Consider the following 19,765-nt stretch of genomic DNA (forward strand, 5'->3'; position numbering starts at 1 on the left):
GACTTGTAGAGAGTGAGAAGGTTCTCCCCTAGAGCCTCCTTTTCTCTTGGCTGAGCCCCCCCCTTCCCCCCCCAGCTCCTTGAGCTGCTTCTCATAGGACTTACTGTCTCGATCCTTTCCCAGCTCTGTCACCCTTCTCTGGAAACACTGCAGAACCTCAATATCCTTTTTTAAGTGAGGGACCCAGAACTGGACACAGCTTTCAAAGTGTAGCATCACCAGTGCCCAGTAAAAGGGGACAAAGCTATTCCTGGTCCTGCTGGCCACACTATTTCTGATCCAAGACAGGGTGGCATTGGCCTTCTTGCCCACCTGGGCACATGTTGCCTCATATTCAGCCACTGTTGTTCAGCACCCCCAGGTCCTTTTTCACTGGGCAGCTTTCCAGCCAATCTGCCCCAGCCTGGAGCACTGTAGGGGGTTGTCGTGACCCAAGCGCAGGACCCAGATCTTGGCCTTGTTGAACCTCATACCGTTGTTCTCAGCCCATCGCTCCAGCCTTTCCAGATCCCTCTATAGAGCCTTCCTGCCTGTTGGAGGTTAGGATTTTTCTTTTTGTTTTCTTTCTCTTAGGGAATTTTGTCCCATCTGTTGCTAAGAGATAATAACAATTGGTACATAAGACAGACAAAATATGTACCCATGAGGGAGGAGGAGGAGTGCACCTGGCTGCACTTCTCCTATCTGAGGGCTTTTCTCTCGGAGGGGAGAGATATCACGGAGGGGCAGGTATATCGTGATACTTGGGCCAGGGGAAGGGGCTGAGCGCAGCTCCTGGTTCTTGCTCTCTGGGCATCAGAGGGGACAGTCAAGCTGCTGCTTCCTGCCAGAGAGTTTGCTGCTATCGCCGGAGACCAGCTCTGTACTACCTCTTCCTCACTGGGTGAGCCTTTGTTTGTAAGAGCAGCTGTTGAACTGGGACCTTATTAACACCAAATCTGACTGGGGAGGACCTTTACCATCCACTCGGGTGCCTCAAGGGAAAATCCGGGACCATGATCCTCTTCCTCCTCCCGGAGTGCGCGTCTCCCCGGCTGCATACCGTAGCTGCTACGGAGGAGCCCAGCTGCCACTCCCTAGCCCTGCCGCTTTTCTGCTGCTGCCTTGGGCTTGTTTCTGTTACGCTGTAACCCCTCATCCCCAGCCTGCCAGGACACACTGTGGCTCCTGCCACAGCTGCAGAGTTTCTGCCACCTCTTGCTTGCTACCCTGGGCGAGCCACCCCCTGCCACCCCAGCCGCTGGTCCAAGGTTCTTGCTGCAGCCCATTCCACCATCCGGCCCGCCCGCCATTCTTTGCTTGAGGGAGAGAGGCTCGACTGAACTGGCGCCACAGCGCCACCTGCAGCCATGAGAGAATGATCGCACCTGCCCTGCCCGACCAGGAGCCCAACAGCGCCCCTGCTGGCTGTGACTGTAACTACACCAAAGCGGAGGGTGCCTGATGGCCCAGAGCAGGCTGTTACTGGGTTTTTGGTTTGTTCATTGTTGCTACTGTTGTTGTTGCTTGTTTGCTTCGTTATAAATACTAGTGAAGAACTGTTATTCCTTTTCCCATATCTTTGCCTGAAAGCCCCTTGATTTCAAAGTTATAATAATTCAGAGGGAAGAGATGGTCATATTCTCTATTCTAAGGGAGGTTCCTACCTTCCTTGGCAGACACCTGTCTTTCAAACCATGACACTGCCCTCCAGCAGATCAACACTCCCACCCAACTTGGTGCCCTCTGCAAACTTGCTGAGAGTGCACTTGATCTCCTTGTCCAGGTCATCAATGAAGATATTAAACAGGACTGGCCCCAATACTGAGGCCTGGGGAACCCCACTAGTGACCAACCACCAACTGGATGTGACATCATTCCCCACCACTCTCTGGGCTCAGCCATCCAGACAGTATTTTACCCAGCAAAGAGTGCACCTGTACAAGCCATGGGCTGCCAGCTTTTCCAGGAGAATGCCATGGGAGGTGGTGTCAAAGGCTGAAAGAACAAAAGGCTTTAGAATGAAAGGGAAAAGGATGAAACAACTAGAAAAAGAGATTACTGGATATATACAGACATTAGTTTCTAAAATCCCATCTTGGCACGTAAATAAAAATGACCTGATTTCTAAGAGCTTTGAATGAACTTCATGGAAATGTAGAAGCAGCTTGCCTTGGGGTGATTTTATGATAATACTGTATTCCCCTATCATCTGCTTTATGCCCAGAAATGGGTCCTGTACCTTTAAGCTGGATCTGGGGGAGTGGTGTGAGCCAGGGGAACTCTGGCGTTGTTTTTGTTTCAAGGACTAACTCCCCCATGTGCTCAGCTTTGCAGCGCAGAGGCAGTTACATGTTTGTTTTTTAGCTACCTTGCTTCTCGTTAGCTGAGGCAAGAAGTTTTTTCCTGGACTGCAATAGCAATTCTCGGCAGCTTCTGTGGTTTCTTCTGGAACTGTTCGGCTTAGCTTCAGTCCGAGAACCAGACCATCAGTGGGAGCTGGACACCGCGGACCGGTAGGGAGGCCATGGGGACACCGCATCCCGGCTCCAGACCTCTGGAGAAGCAGAGCCAAAGAAAGAAAGAACTCTAAATCCACCAGCTTTCTCTGCAGCGAGGAGGTTCAATATCTAACAGTTAGTAATTTTTTTCCCGTGCCCTTTGTTTGTTTGTTTTCCCCACTTTGTTTGTTAAACAAACAGTTTTTTTGCTTTCATCCAAGAAATTCCTTACGTATCGGAGGGAATGGAGTGCCAAAACCCTTTTTCTTTAGAGGAAATGGTCATTCCAGAGAGTTTTCTCCTAAAATTTTCTCTAAACTGAGGCAAAATTTTGGTGCCCAATGTGGAGCAAGACAAAGTGAAAAAAACCAATAACAATTTCATTCTGGTTTTAAACACTTTGTATTGGGGTACAGTGGTCAGTAGTCACCATGCTGTTTGATGTAATAGTGTCTCTCTGGTCCCTAGGCATGTTTGCTTATCCACAGATAGGGGCAATTTTATCCCTGGCATATAATTTTTACAGACCAGTGATATGAATCAGGATTGCCATATTGATGTGCCTGATAGTAATGATTTATAGAAGGTTAACAGAGGTACTGGGAACTGTTGAAAATGTGTATGCTCTGTTGCTTCTCCGTCCTAGTCTCGGTAGCCTGCTTTGGGGGTTTATTACTAATTATACCCAGTCTGTTAGGAGAAAAGTAGGGGATCATGTTTCCCAGCCCTTCGTCTCCTTCCCCTTCAAATCTGGTACGTCACCATTTGAGAATGTTCAGTTTCCCCTGGCTGTTAAAGATACCACCTTCCTGGTGTTTAATCTGGTAGGTTTCCTCTATATAGTCTGCAGCTTGTCTAGAATCAGGGCTGAGATTTCCAGAGGGGCTGTCCAGACACCTGCCCCAGGCGTGGAAAATTCTGAGTGGTGTGCGTTATGGGAGTACATAGGCCCAACCCTGAAGGAAATCTCTGCTCCTATAGCTTGGAACTTCCCCCCCCGAACAAATTCAAAACCCAGCTGAGGTGGGGAAATACCTGAAAGAGAAGTGCAATGACAACTCTAATGAGAAGAAACGCATTGCAATATGCTAGGCTCTGGCTAATACTTATCGCATGCTGCTAGATACTGTAGGGCAGCAGATACAGCCAGAGGGGCAGGAGAATGAATCAGGAAACACCCCAGTCACTCAGGCTGCAGCGAAACCAGACAGGGAGCCTAAGCCAATAGCAATTGCTCCTGTCCAGAGAAGGAAACAGAAAACCAAATCCATTCGCCCAGTGGACGGTGATGGGTAGCCAGGATCCTCACAGCCAGCAGAGGAATCTGAACCAGAAATCATTACTGAGTCTCTATCCATAGAAAACCTTTGAGGCCTAAAAAAAGGATTACATGACAGTCTCATAAATCTATATTAAGTTAGTTGGTCTGTATCTGGGATGCTGTAGGCTGTAATAAAATTCTGGATGGTACTGAAGCGAGGCATTTGGGATCCCTGGCACATGATGGGGGTATCGACCAAGGGATGGCAAGGGAGCCCGAAGCTCTTAGTCTCTGGACACGGCTCTTAAGAAGCGTGAAGGAAAGATACCTGTGCCCAGATCTCCAGGTGCAGGAAACCTTGTGGAAGACCATAGAACAAGGGATTAAATGCTTGAGAGAACTGGCAGTGGTAGAGATCATTTTCTCAGAGGGCCAAAAAATTAAGAGTCCAGACACGGTAAAATGTTCACCAGTGATGTGGCTAAAATTCGTACGACTTGGGCCACAATAATATGTCTCTGCTTTAGCAATGATGAAGTGGAATGAAGGGGATGAGACTGTGATTTCTATGGTGAAGAAGCTCTGGGCATATGCAGATACAGTGCATGGCCCAACACACGTAAAAATCTCAGCTGTGGAAAAAAGTCAGTCAGAGCGCATACAGAAGATGGAAGACAAGATTGAGGAGACTCATCAGAAACTCAGGAAGGAGATTGAAGAGAACCTTCTCCAAATCTCATTGGTACAGACCAGAGGCCCTGTTACCAGAAGCAGACATACCTCAGCTAGGGAGAGAGGGCACACCCCAAGAGCTGACCTGTGGTTCTTCCTGTGTGACCATGGGGAAAACATGAGGAGGTGGGATGGAAAACCCACTGCTGCCCTGGCAGCATGGGTGCATGAAATAAAGGAGGGCAATACTCAGAGAAGAAATTCTACTAGAAGAGAAGTAGCTCAAGTTGCCCTTAGCCGAGCTGCCAGGCATAATGGAAGGGAAAATGACATGTCCAATCCCCTTGAAGGAACCTCTAGAACATATGCCCAGGGAATGAATGATAACCAGGGCTAGAGGGGCCCTGCCTCTAGCCAGGTACAGGTGAGGGAAAACTATATCTTTTGGACTGTGTGGATTTGATGGCTTGGTGCATCAGAGCCACAAAAATATGAGGCCTTGGTCACAATTGGTGCGCAGTGCATGCTAAACCCATCAAGACACATGGGGGCAGAACCTGTTTCTATTGCAGGCGTGACAGGAGGATCACAAGACTTGACCCTGGTGAAAGCTGAGGTAAGCCTGACTGGAAAAGAGTGGAAGAAACATCCTATTGTGACTGGTCCAGAGGCCCCGTGTATTATCGGCATAGACTTCCTCCAGAGTGGGCATTTCAAAGACCTAAAGGGCCTTAGGAGGTTGTTTGGTATAGCAGCTGTGGAGACAGAGGGCATTAAGCAATTGAACACCTTGCCTAGACTATCAGAGAACCCTTCTGCAGTTGGACTTCAGAAGGGGGAAGAGCAACAAGTACCAATCACCACTTTGACTGTGCACTGCTGGCAGTACCAGACAAATCAAGTTGCTGTGATTCCTATCCACAAGATGATCCGTGAACTGGAGAGCCAAGGGGTGGTCAGCAAGGTCCACTCATCCTTCAACAGCCCCATTTAGCCTGTGCACAAATCTGAAGGGCAATGGAGATTGAATGTGGACTATCGTGCCTTGAATGAAGTGACTCCACCACTGATTGCTGCCGTGCCAGACATATTGGAGCTCCAGTACGAGCCGGAGTCCAAGGCAGCGAAGTGGTATGCCACTATTGACATTGCTAATACATTTTTCTCCATTCCTCTGGCAGCAGAGTGCAGGCCTCAGTTTGCCTTCATCTGGAGGGGTGTGCAGTACACCTGGAACTGACTGCCCCAGGGGTGGAAGCAGTGTCCCACCATTTGCCATGGACTGATCCAGGCTGCTCTGGAAAAGGGTGAAGCTCCAGAACATCTGCAGTACACTGACGACATCATTGTGTGGGGGAACAAGACAGAAAAAGTATTTGAGAAACGAGAGAAAATCATCCAGATTCTCCTGGAAGCCAGCTTCACCATCAAAAAGAGCAAAGTCAAGGGGCCTACCAGAGAGATCCAGTTCCTGGGAGTGAAGAGGCAAGACGGACGGCGTCAGATTCACAACAAGGTCATTAATAAGATCACAGCAATGTCTCCACCAACCTACAAGAAGGAAACACAAGCTTCCCTAGGTGCCATAGGCTTTTGGAGAATGCACATTCCTGAGTACAGCCAAACTGTGAGTCCTCTCTACCTGGTGACATGCAAGAAGAATGATTTCCACTGAGTCCCTGAACAGCAACAAGCCTTAGCCCAGATCAAGCAGGAGATTGCTCATGCGGTAGCTCTTGGCCCAGTCAGGACGGGACCAGAGGTAAAGAATGTGCTTTACTCTGCAGCCGGGAGCCATGGTCTGTCCTGGAGCCTTTGGCAGAAGGTGCCTGGTGAGACTCAAGGACAGACCACTGGGATTCTGGAGACGAATTTACAGAGGGTCCGAAGCCAACTACACCCCAACAGAGAAGGAAATCTTGGCTGCCTATGAAAGAGTCCAAGCTGCCTTGGAAGTTATCAGCACAAAAGCACAACTGCTCCTGGCACCCCAACTACCAGTGCTGGGATGGATGTTTAAAGGGAAGGTTCCCTCTACCCACCATGCCACTGCCACCACATGGAACAAATGGATTGCCCTCATCACACAGTGCACCTGTATCAGAAACCTGAATCACCCTGGGATTCAGGAAATTAGAACAAACTGGCCTGAAGGTGAGACTTTTGGATTATCTTCAGAAGAAGGGGAGGAGCAAGTAACACGTGCCGAGGAAGCACCCCCATATAACGACCTGTGGGAGACTGAAAGACATTACGCCCTCTTCACCGATGGTTCCTGCCAAATTGTAGGCACAAATCAGTAATGGAAAGCTGTGGTATGGAGCCCCACACGACAAGTTGCACAAGCTACTGAGGGACAAGGTGGATCGAGTTAGGTTGCGGAGCTTAAGCCATCCAGCTGGCTCTGGATATTGCTGAATGAGAGAAATCGACAAGGCTCTATCTCTACACCAACTCCTGGATGGTAGCCAATGCGCTGTGGGGATGGCTGGGTCACTGGCAAAAGGCCAACTGGCAGCTCAGAGGAAAACCCATCTGGGTCGCTGAGATTTGGCAGGACATCACTGCCTGGGCAGAAAAGCTGACCGTGAAAGTTTGACACGTGGATGCACATGTATCCAAGAATCGGGCTAATGAAGAGCATCGTAACAATGAGCAGGTGGAACAAGCTGCCAAGGTGAAAGTATCACAGGTGTATCTGGACTGGCAGCACAAAGGAGAGTTATTTCTAGCTCGTTGGGCCCATGATGCCTCTGGTCATCAAGGGAGAGATGCAACGTACAGATGGGCTCGTGACCGAGGGGTGGACTTGACCATGGACAGCATCTCACATGTCATCCACTGCTGCGAGACCTGCGCTGCAATCAAACAGGCCATGCGGGTGAAGCTTCTGTGGTACGGTGGACGATGGTCAAAGTATAGGTATGGGGAAGCATGGCAAGTTGAGTACATCATACTTCCCCAAACCCACCAAGGAAAGTGCTACATGCTGACCCTGGTGGAAGCAACCACGGGATGGTTGGAGACCTACCCTGTGCCTCATGCTACTGCCTGGAACACAATCTTGGGCCTGGAAAAGCAAGTTCTGTGGAGACATGGCACCCCTGAGAGAATCGAGTCAGACAACGGGACCCATTTCAAGAATGGCCTCATAAGCACCTGGGCTAGATAACACGAAATTGAATGGATATACCATATCCCCTATCATGCACCAGCTGCCAGGAAAGTGGAACAGTGCAACGGACTACTTAAGATGACTTTGAAGGCACTTGGCGGGGGAACCTTCAAAAATTAGGAACTGAACTTTGCAAAGGCCACCTGGATTGTCAACACAAGATGCTCCATCAATCGAGCTGTGTCGCTGTTGAGCAGCTAGCAGAGTAGAGGTCAGTTCTCAGTGGCAAGAAGGAAAGACCTTTATTGTTTTGATTTCATCATATATATAGAGTTTACAAAAGTCACCCAGATTGGTCGGCCAGAAGCCTCCCCCTAGGCCTGATTGGCCAGGCCTGCACCGTCCAGATCTTGGGACACTGTTTTTAATAACATCCAAACTTTATCTTTATTTATAAAACACAAAAAGAATTCTCATGGGAAAAGCCTGTGCTAGCCACAGAGCCGGTTCTGCCCAATCTGAACCATTGCACACAGTGGATGGAGATAAAGTCCCTGTAGTACACATGAGAGGTTTTTTAGGAAAGACTGTTTGGATTAGTCCCACCTCAGGCAAAGGCAAACCCATCCGTGGGATTGTTTTTGCTCAAGAACCTGGTTACATTTGTGGGGTAATGCAGGCAGATGGGGCAACCTGTTGTGTACCACAAGGAGACCTAATCTTAAGTGAGAACTGTGTGTAAGGTTTTTCATTATATATATATATGTAGAGATTAGGCAATGATGTAGATGGTAATAGAATACGGGGTGGATAATGTCCTAGGTTGCAATATTGATGTATTCTATTACCACCTCCACAAGCTGTTAAAGCAGGTGGGGCACTGGTTGTTATCTCCTGCTATGACACCCCTGATAACGGCTGATAGGCCATCAAGAACCCACCACATGACTCATGGAATTCTCTCATCCTATTGTGAGATGCTCCGCCCAGGAGGGAGGAGCCAAGCATTCCCACCTGGATATAACCTGGGCTTTGGAACTGCACAAGCTAGCCCCTCTCTACTGAATTCCCAAATGTATTAGTTTGAAAACAAACCAGTGGGAGATCACAAGTTAGGATTATAATATAATGGAAAAAATTAAAAATAAGTGCAATAATACAAGAAAAAACACTGACATAGTCAGATACAACCTGACACCCTGTTAGTCAGGGTGGTGGTAGCAGTCCAAGTGAAGTAGTTTGGTTGAAGCGGTGATCCTATGGAAGGTCTGGTCTCCACCTGGTAGTCCAGTGGTAGCTCTTGTCCTCTGGGAATCCAGTAGACAGGGCTGCTTGTGCCGTTCAAGAGCCCAGGTTATATCCAGGTGGGAATGCTTGGCTCCTCCCTCCTGGGTGGAGCATCTCACAATAGGATGAGAGAATTCCATGAGTCATGTGGTGGGTTCTTGATGGCCTATCAGCCGTTATCAGGGGTGTCATAGCAGGAGATAACAACCAGTGCCCCACCTGCTTTAACAGCTTGTGGAAGTGGTAATAGAATACAGCTATATTGCAACCTAGGACACCTCATCATACAGTGTGCCCATATTGGAAACCCGAATTGCCCTGGGATCTTGGAAATAATTACAAATTAGCCCGAAGGTGAAAACTTTGTTCTGACTGACAAACAGGAACAGGAACAGGAACAGGTGACCCGTGCGGAGGAAGATCCACCATACAACCAACTACCACAAGACAAAACACGCTACGCTCTTCTCATTGACAGTTCCTGTCATATTGTAGGGACAAATCAAAAATGAGAAGCAGCTGTATGGAGCCTCACATGACAAGTTGCAGAAGCTACAGAAGGAGCAGGTGGATTGAGCCAACTTGCTGAACTCAAAGCCGTTCAGTTAGCCCTGGACGTTGCTGAAAGAGAGAAGTGGCCAAAGCTTTACCTCTACGCTGATTCATGGATGGTAGCCAATGCTATGTGGGGTTGGCTGGAAAGGGAGGAAAAGGCTAGCTGTAAACGTAGGGGAAAACCAATCTGGGCTGTTGAAGAGTGGAAAGACATTGCTGCCCTGGTAGAGAAGCTACCTGTAAAATTCCGTCACCTGGATGTCTATGTTGCCAAGAGTCGGGCTAATGAGCAACACTGAAATAATGAACAGATGGATCAGGCTGCAAAGATAGAGGTGTCACAGATAGATTTGGATTGGCAACACAAGGGAGAGCTGTTCCTAGTGTGGTGGGCCCATGATGCCTTAGGCCATCAGGGCAGAGATGCCATCTACCTGTGGGCATGAGACCAAAGAGTAAATCTAACCATGGACTGTATCTCCCAGGTTATCCATAACTGTGAGATGTGCACTGTGATCAAGCAGGCCAAGTGGGTGAAACCCCTGTGGTATGGTGGAAGGTGGTCCAAATATAAGTATAGGGAGGCCTGGCAGATCAATTAAATCATACTCCCTCGAATCTGCCAAGGCAAGCACTACGTGCTCACAATGGTAGAAGCCACCACTGGGTGGCTGGAGACCTACCCTGTGCCTCACACCACTGCCTGTAACACCATCCTGGGCCTTGAAAAGTAGGTCCTGTGGAGGCATGGTACCCCTGAGAGAATTGAGTCCAACAACGGGACTCATTTTAAAAACAGCCTTATAAACACCTGGGCTAGGGAACATGGCATTGAGTGGGTGTACCGCATTCCTTATCGTGCACCAGCTGCTGGCAGAGTAGAGCTATGCAATGGCCTGCTAAAAACCACCTTGAAGGCTCTGAAGGGGAACTTTGAAAAATTGGGAGCTGCATTTAGCAAAGGTTACCTGGTTAGTTAACACCAGAGGCTCCACCAACCGTGCTGGCCCTGCTCAATCTGAACCCTTGCGAACAACAGATGGAGATAAGGTTCTGGTGGTACACATGAAAGGTATGCTGGGAAAAACTGTTTGGATTAATCCTGCCTTGAGCAAAGACAAACCCACCTGTGGGGTTGTCTTCACTCAGGGGCAAGTTTGCACCTGGTGGGTGATGCAAGAGGATGAAGAAACACCATGTATACCTCAAGGGGACCTTAGTTTGGGATGAATTGCCCATGACACTGTGCTTGTATCCATATCTGCATGGATATATGTATAGAATTAGGGTAATGCATGTAGGTATATAGTTTAAAAGTTTAAGTTTGATGTAAAATGTTGGAATGGAAAAAATTCGGGGTGGATAATGTTGGAGGTTAGGATTTATTTTTCCTTTTGTTTTCTTTCCCTTAAGAAATTTTGTCCAATCTGTTGCTAAGAGACAATAATGACAGGTACTGAAGAAAAGGCAAGAGAACTAGCCAAGCTCTGGGGGAAGGGTGCAGCTGGCTACTCCCTCATCTGGAGGGTTTCTCTTGGAGGTGATTTAGGGGGGCTAGAAGCTGAATAATAATTTTTTGGAACTAATTTAGGAGGCCAGAGGTTGGATAATGATTTACTAGAAGCTACTTGCTAAAACAATATATGGCTTGCTTAACGGTTTTTGCGCTTGCCAAGCAGAAGGGGAGGATGCAAAGAAGAACACGGGACGATTGATAAAAATTACTGAGTGTGACTGAACATCCTGCTCTCGGACCCCATAACTGGCTCAAGTTAATTCTAAGGTTTGAACTTGGATCAAGAACCAAGGGAGCATGCACAAGGAAACAAGGTGAAGAGTTTACCCTGAGGAAGACTACTAACTTTGTCCCTCATTTGTCTTCGAGACCCTCACCCACAATTAATCTGTGACACTGCTCTTGCTCGAGCATATTTAAATTAACTTTGAACTCATTATAATACGAAGTGGAGATAGGTAATGAATATGTATAGGGGCATTGTGTAACTTCATGCATATGTAACCTGTAACCTAATATAAACCAAGTGAAGTACTGCTGAGGTGTGCATGCCTTTGGAGGGGCTACCCCCCATGCACCCCAGCTGGAATAAAAGCATACCTACTTCATAACTATTTGAGTTGTGGAGTCAATCCGCGCCTCATTTTGGCGACCCAGATGGGACAAAGTCTGCCTGGCTGCATGATCGACTGAGGAGCTGACATCCTAAGGCGTGCCCTGGGATTTTCCTGGAGGACCTCTGCTCCTTGGCTGCTCAGTGCAGGGGCAGATAACGACCATCTGATTCGGTGGAAAAACAGTATGCTTTTGAGTATAGGGAAGCCTGTTAGTCATATACACGTGGCTAGGGCTGCTGATAAGTCACGGAGAGACGTCTCCGTGCCCAGCGTTGTCCCTGAGTGGCAAGCAACTGGCTAGGGAACCGGGAACCGGGAACCGAGGAGGTAATTCGCTGTCCTTAGCTGGCAGAGGGGGCTTCGGTGACCAATAGGGCGGATGCTAGCGATCCTGGGGGTGGATCAAGTGAATCCCGAAAGAAACTATTTTGAACTGTTGCTAACACCGGTGTTGTGTTTGTGTGTTTGTATAAGTGTGTGTGTATGAGACCCAGATTAGATAATTTGGATTTGCGAAGTGAGTGTAAAGTTGGTTGTTTTGGTTTTTTTTAACCACGCTTTTAGATCCCTGTAAGGGGACCGGATGATGAAGAGATGAAGCAAGTGATTTAATAAAGCTGGAATGAATGTTTGGTTATGGTTAGAAATTATTCACTTTAGTACATTAGTGCTGTGTATTGAAATTTATGTTATAATTTGTCGTTGTGGCTATAAAAAGTTTTTGTTGTGTTGTGATAAGTGTTTGTCATATCTTGTATAAACTAGTGTGTAGTTAACTTAGATTAGAATTATTGTTGCGTGTTTAAATTAAGTTAGAGTTTAACTTTGTAAACTTCTCGAAAAATTCTCTTTCTTCCAGCGGTTATATAAAAGGAGCATAGCTCCCGAGCTTTTGACTTTATGTGAATATAGAACAGCAATTTTGCCACGGCATGATTTGCACGTTTTAACACACTGCCGGTTTGTGAAGTTAGGAGATATTATGTTTCCACCGAGCTGCCAGAAGGATGTGTAGATTATAAAAAAAAAATAAAAGTTGAAGCATTATAAAAGTTGTGTGTGGACAAAAACACCAAGTCCTTTTTTAGTAGTTTGATTTAAAAAAAAAATATTAGGAAATAACTGTTAACCAACTTTGTGAAAAGAGATTTTAAAAAAAGAAAAAGATAAAAAGACAAGACATAAAAGAGAGTGGTTAGTTCACTATACAAGTGAACTGGAGTGGGTAACACAATACTGAGTGAACTTTAATTTATAAAAATGTTTTTTTTTAGTAGTTTAATTTTGATTTTTGGGACAGAGTGGTAAAAACATGAGTGTTTAGTTGTGGTTAAGAACAATAATTATAGTGTTGTTAGTATTTTTAGGAATTTGTTAGGCAACACAGATTTATGAGTGTAGTGGGCGTATATTTTGTATGTGCATGTTTGTAGAATATATCAAAGTATTTTATCATGGCCTACAGTGGTTTGGCCTTAACCTTTCCTCCCTTTTTCTTTTTCCTAGTAGCTTGACTTTAAGTGAAATAAATGAGATGTGTGCCTGGTGCCAAAAATATTTTGCCCTGAATGTAAAAGCAATTATTATAAGGCTTAGAGATGTAAAAGGTGGTATTGTGGTTTTATTTAAAAAAACAAAGCAGTGTTTGGTGTATAAGGTATTTGGTTTTAAATAAAGTTTTAATGCCAGTGAAAGATAATTATATTATGGTTAAAGGGACAACTGGCCAATCTGAAAAGCATATTTTTGTAAACCTTTGAAGTATAAATTGGAAAAGCAATAGAGTATTTATAAGTTTTTGTACATGCCCAAATTTTCAAAAGCCCTTTTGGGCAAAGACCTGTTGGAGCAATTAAAAGCAACCAATACATTTAAGAATGGGGAAATTACTCTGGAGGTAAATGATTGACAGTATATAAAAATATTAAGCTTGATGTTAACAACCACAAATGCTAAGAGAAAAATGAGTAAAGAAATGATAAACCAAGTAATCCCTAGCATATGGGCAACAAGTGTACCTGAGAGAGCTAAGAAAGCACCCCAATATAGAGCAAGCTCAAGGAAGGGAAACAACAAAATAAGGTTAAACAATAACCCTTTAAAGAGGAAGACAAGGAGGAAATTAGCCTGGTGACCGAAAACTTTTTGTAGCTAAAACTACTGAGAGAGTGCAAATCTGATTTCAACACCCCCATTTTACCAGTTCGCAAGCCTAATGAGTCATATGGAGTGGTATAGGATTTAAGAGCAGTAAACAAAATAACTGAGGACTTCCATCCTGTGGTATCAAACCCCTACACACCACTGAGTTAAGACCTAAACTAACATGGTTTACTGTTTTAGATTTGAAAGATGCCTTCTTTTGCCTCCTTCTCCATGAAGCCAGCCAGAAAATATTCACGTTCGAATGGGATAATTTGAACGAGTACCAATTGCCACCTTGACAGTGCACTACCGGCAGTACTGAACGAATCGAGATGAGGTTGTCCCTATCCACAAGATGGTCCATGAGCTGGAGAGCCAAGGGGTGGTCAGCAAGGCCCACTCATCCTTCAACAGCCCCATCTGGTCCATGTGCAAATCTGACGGAGAATGGAGATTGACTGTGAACTGTTGTGCCTTGAATGAAGTGACTTCACCACTGAGCGCTGCTTTGCCAGACATGCTGGAGCTTCAATATGAGCTGGAGACTAAGGCAGCAAAGTGGTATGCCACTATTGACATTGCTAATACATTTTTCTCCATTCCTCTGGCAGCAGAGTGCAGGCAACATTGCTTTCATCTGGAGGGGCGTGCAGTACACGTGGAATCGACTGCCCCAGGGGTGGAAACACAGTCCCACCATATGCCATGGACTGATCCAGGCGGCTCTGGAAAAGGGTGAGGCTCCAGAACATCTGCAGTACATAGATGACATAATTGTGTGGGGAAACAAGACAGAAAAAGTATTTGAGAAAGGAGAGCAAATCATCCAAATTCTCCTGGAAGCCAGCTTCGCTATCAAAAAGAGCAAAGTCAAGGGACTTGCCAAAGAGATCCAGTTCCTAGGAGTGAAGAGGCAAGACGGACAGCATCAGATTTCCACCGAGGTCATTAATAAGATCTCAGCAATGTCTCCACCAACCAGCAAAAAGGAGACACAAGCTTTCCTAGGCGCCATAGGCTTTTGGAGAATGCATACCCGCAAGTATAGCCAGATTATGAGCCCTCTCTACCTGGTGACACGCAAGAAGAATGATTTCCACTGGGTCCCTGAACAGCAACAAGCCTTCACCCAAATCACGCAGGAGATCGCTCATGCGGTAGCCCTTGGCCCAGTCAGGACAGAACTAGAAGTGAAGAGTGTGCTCTACTCTGCAGCCAGGGGAAATGGTCTGTCCTGGAGCCTTTGGCAGAAGGTGCCTGGTGAGACTTGGGGTTGACCACTGGTATTCTGGAGCCAAAGTTACAGAGGGTCCGAAGCCAACTACACTCTTGCAGAGAAGGAAATCCTGGCAGCCTATGAAAGTGTCCAAACCACCTCAGAAGTTATTGGCAAGGAAGCACAACTGCTCCTGGCACCCCGACTACCAGTGCTGGGGTGGATGTTCAAGGGAAAGGTTCCCTCTACCCACCATGCCACCAATGCCACATAGAGTAAATGGATTGCCTTCATCACACAGCGCGCCTGTATTGAAAATCCGAATCGTCCTGAGGTCTTAGAAATAATTACAAATTGGCCCAAAAAAAAATTTTGGTGTGGCTGACAAAGAGGAGCAGGAACAGGTAATGATGCCTTAAAAGCTGGAAAAAAATAAGAAGCAGACACAGCAGTATAGGGGAAAAAAGGGTATTACCTTAGTTTTAATAGGATCCCAGGTGCACCCTTGTCAACAGTGGAAACATACCGAGAAGCACACTCCATGTACAACGCATGTACAATTTTATGGACCTCACAAATTAGCATATCTACCTAAAATCTCCCAGTAAGAAACTTAATAAATGAAGTTATTCTCCCCCTATTCTAATTATCTCCCCCCAAGTGAGACTACAGCCTAGTTTAAAAAAAACATGTTCTAGAGAGGATGCTCCATCCAAGGTTGGAGCCTCTAGTTTTGAGATAGTAGGGATGTTTCGTCTTCCCTCCCAGAGAACCTCCAACTAAGCTAAATATCAGAGTACAAGGGTTATAGACACGTAGGGCTAAGGTACAGGGAGTGTTTGTGAAACGTACAAGGAAAGGGAAAGGGCATAAAAATGTATAGAAAGGGTAGAAAAATGGTATAAAAAGAGAAAGGACAAAAACCATCAGGCATCATTTCTCCCTTTTTAGAGACTAACAAGACTTTACCTTTTCTAGTCTCTACACTACACTAAGCACAGCACTGGTTTACATAACTAGCTATAGCAAAGATAATAACTACAATTATAACTGTTATAAATGCTTCTTTTATCCAGGCCCTGTTTGGTAACCATGAAGTGAGGGTGTGGAAGATATGGTCAAATTTCAGGGTGTAATTTCCAGAACCCACTTCATATAGAATTTGAATCCCCTTCTAAATTTCTTCCAAACTTTTCTAATTTTCAATGGCTAGTTATCACATCCATCAAGAGGTGGTAAATGGGTACAGAAACAGAAATTGCTCATATTAAGAGCTCTGGATACATTTTGAATTACAGTGTTGTGCAACTTTTGGCTGAGCCTTGAGTCATGGTTACCAATTGGGCAAAAAACAGATATGTAAAGAAAAATTTAAACCACATCATCTTGATTTGCATCAGTTTCTGGTTTTTTTGATGGTCTCAGGGGCAGAAGCTTTCTTCATTCTGGAGAAGTGGATCCACAGTCTTTTCTCAGCAACTTTTTCCAGCAGTGAGGGTGGTCAATAAAATTTGGACTGGTCTCTTCCACTTAACTTGGAAGGGGTCGCTGTTCCACCACTTGATGTAGACTCAGTTTCCAAGCTGAAACAGGTTAGCAGGGGTGTCCAATCCTATAGCTTTGGACAGCACGATGAATCTCTGGAGCTTCTGCAAAGTGGAGCTTAAAGCTGTCAAGTATTTCTGTAAATCAATTTTTCCCCTCATGTGAATTTTCCCCGGGATATGTGAAACCTGATATGGTTTGCCATACAGGATTTCATAAGGACTTATATTGTCCTTCCGCTTTAGTTGTATGCAGACTCTCAGTAAGGCTATAGGCAAAGCCTGAACCCATATCATAAATGTTTCTTGGCAGATTTTACTAATCTGGCCCTTGAGGGTTCCATTCATATGTTCAACTTTGCCACTTGCTTGGGGCCTGTATGGTGTATGCAAGTCCCAAGTAAGTCCCAGAATCCCGTTAACTTCCCCGATCACCGTTGCAACAAATTGTGGTCCCCTATTTGATGACATTCCCAAAGGAACCCCAAACCTTGGAATTATATGGTTGAGCAAGGCTTTCACTACTTCCTTTGGTGCATTGGTGCAACAGGGATAAGCTTCAGGCCATTCATTGAATGTACCAACCAATACCAATACATATTTGTATCCTTCCTTACGTGACATTTCAGCAAAATCTATTTGACAGTAATCTCCCAGGAGATGCCCTGCCTTGGTCACTCCTAACACTACTCTCTTGCTTGTGTCAGGGTTGTTTTTGCCACAGGTTTCACACTTGCTTGTTACAGATTGCACAATATCAGTCATCCCTCTCCCTATCACTACTTTCTGCAGATGTTTTAAAAGGTTTTCTATTCCCCAGTGTGTACTCTCATGTTTCCTCTGTGCTATTTCTCGAAGGAGCGGGGGTGGGACTACACCCTGGCTTATTGGGGTAACAACCCACCTACCTTCCTTAATCTCAGCCTTAAGAAACATAATTAATTTGAGGTCACTCTGGTCATATTTTGGACTAAACCCTGTCAGATCTACTTCTTCCTGTGGTACTGCCTTAAGGATGCCTTTTTCTGCTATCCCTCTTGCTATTTCATCAGCAAAGCGATTTCCCACTTCAGGGGTTGTCTTCCCCTTTTGATGACTTCTGCAATGCATGACAGTTACTTCTGTAGGCTTCCAGATCTCTGCAGGAGTGCAAGGATTTGTTTTTCATGCTTAATGGCAGTACCTTGAGCAGTCAGCAGACCCCGTTCCTTCGAAATAGTTCCGTGGGCATGAACAACACTGAAGGCATATTTGGAATCAGTCCATATGTTTACCTTCTTTCCCTCGCTCAGTTCTAGAGCTCTGGTCAGTGCGATCAGTTCCCAATCTGGCTTCTTCGCAGGCACATCTTGCAGGTCTGGTCTGCTGGAATAAGTCTCCTCAATTGTCTGTGAACTGTCATGCTCAGGCATGTCATCAAGCAACATGGATGACAAAAACATTGCAGGGTTTACAACAGATGTTGTTTTTAGGGTAACATTGTCCTGTTCCAACAACACAGATTGGTATTTGAGCATTCTGCTAGGGGATGACCAGTGTCCCCCCTTTTGCTCCAGCACAGAGATCACGGCGCAGGGTACATACATGACCCTGCCCAAGGGTGAATTTATGAACCTCCTGTATTAGGATGGCAGTTGCTGCCACAGCTTTCGGATACCCCGGCCCACCCTTGGCTATCATTGTCTAGATGTTTTGAGAAACAGGCCACAGCTCTTTGTTGGTGTTTAAGGTGCTGTTAGTACCCCTAGAGCAACATTCTGCTGCTCCTATATAGATAGGTCTGGCAGCCCCAGAGCTGGAGCAGACATTAAGGAATGTTTTGGCTGTTTAAATGCAGCCCTTGCTTCCTCCGTCCAGTTGATGGTTCCTTTCTCAGCTGCTTTAAGGGCTTCATATAAAGGTTTTTCTTGTTTTCCCTAGTCCTCTAGTTCTTTTGACAGCTGATGTCCAAATATAGTTGGGCTATTCTTGAACCCTTGGAGTATCTCTGTCCAGGTGAGCTGAGTCCCTCTTCTTGTCTCAGGATTTTCCCACTCATAAGTAAAGAGTTCTTGACTACTTTCATTTATAGAAATCCAGAAAAAGGCATCCTTGAGATCTAAAACTGTGAACTACCCTAGTTCATTTGTCAGTGTGGTCAGAAAAGTATAGGGGTTTGGTACAACTGACTCTATGTCCTTTGTGATTTTGTTAATTGCTCTTGAATCTTGCACTAATTTGTAACTTTTACCATCATCATCCTTTATTGGCAGGATGGGTTTTCCCAGTTTAAATTTTAAAGGTTGAAAGAAAGGCCTTGTTTCACTTATCTCTTTGGCACTGGTTGCATCTACAGTATCTTGACTGTTTCCCCTTTAAAGTATTTAACACAGACCACTGCTGTAGTTTTCCAAGGGAGAATGGTGTTTTCATATAAATCACTATTTGATTTCTGTCAGCCTGCCTCAAAGGTGCTTCTAGGACAGTGTCCTTCTTTCTTGGTTCATCTTTTTTAGATCTGGTGTGTTCAGCTACCAGAATAACAGCCCTTATAGCCTCCCGGGTTACCTTTCCCCTCTTTTTCCTGGTAAGCCCACTGGCTGCTGTGGCTACAACCCCAGCCCCGGTCTCCTCCTCCTCGGAGCTATCTGCACTGAATTAATCTGGCTTGCTTTTAATTGCAGCTATTTTTCCCTCAGCCCCGTCACTGACCGCACAGCAGAGCGGGTGCTGCCCTTTGCCCCCCCGCCCTTCTCCAGCCTGGGAGGGGTCAGATATAGCAGCAGATGTACTTCTCTCCCTGCCTGGACTTGCCTCTGCTCCTCCCCTGCCTCTGCCTGCAGGGCGGCCCGGGAAGGGTGGCAGCAGAGGGGGCGGTGGCTACCCATCCCCCATCCCAAGCCCCAACGTGGTGGTGAGGGGGAGCTGGCGGTGGCCACCTATATCCCATCCCCCATCCCAAGCCCCAACGTGGTGGTGAGGGGGAGCTGGCGGTGGCCACCTATCTCCCATCCCAGCACTATATTGGCCTGGGGCAGGGAGGGGGGCAGCTGGCAGCGGCGGGCAGCAGCGGAGGAGGCAGCCAGGCTTCCCCCACCTCCGCCGGTGCGGCTGGCCCCTGTAGTGACAAGGGGTATGATCTTCTTTCTTGCAAGGCAGGCAGTCTTTTTCATTTGTTTGTACGTCTCCTCCCGATTCAGGAATATAAAAAACAATTCTGCATACCTTAACTCATCAAACCTGCCCTGGGCCTGAAGTTCTACCAGTAGTTCAGTGATTAATTGGTTGTCTAAACTACCTAGACAGGGCCATTTCTCCTCCCCATTTAGTTTCAACACAGGCCATACCCACAACGAGAGCCTAGTGAGTTCCTCCGTG

At 46.2% G+C, this 19,765-nt stretch overlaps 1 long non-coding RNA gene and 1 pseudogene across 1 annotated transcript in view; both read left to right on the forward strand.

The window, feature by feature from the left end:
* The window catches only part of LOC146425414 (uncharacterized), a 442,571-nt gene that overhangs the window by 190,033 nt on the left and 232,773 nt on the right, over positions 1-19,765 (forward strand). The window lies entirely within an intron of this gene.
* LOC146425417 (uncharacterized) lies at positions 643-5,407 on the forward strand (annotated as a pseudogene).

This window comes from Lichenostomus cassidix, chromosome W (assembly GCF_008360975.1).
Source record: "Lichenostomus cassidix isolate B80296 chromosome W, HeHo_3.0, whole genome shotgun sequence".
Taxonomy (NCBI): domain Eukaryota; kingdom Metazoa; phylum Chordata; class Aves; order Passeriformes; family Meliphagidae; genus Lichenostomus; species Lichenostomus cassidix.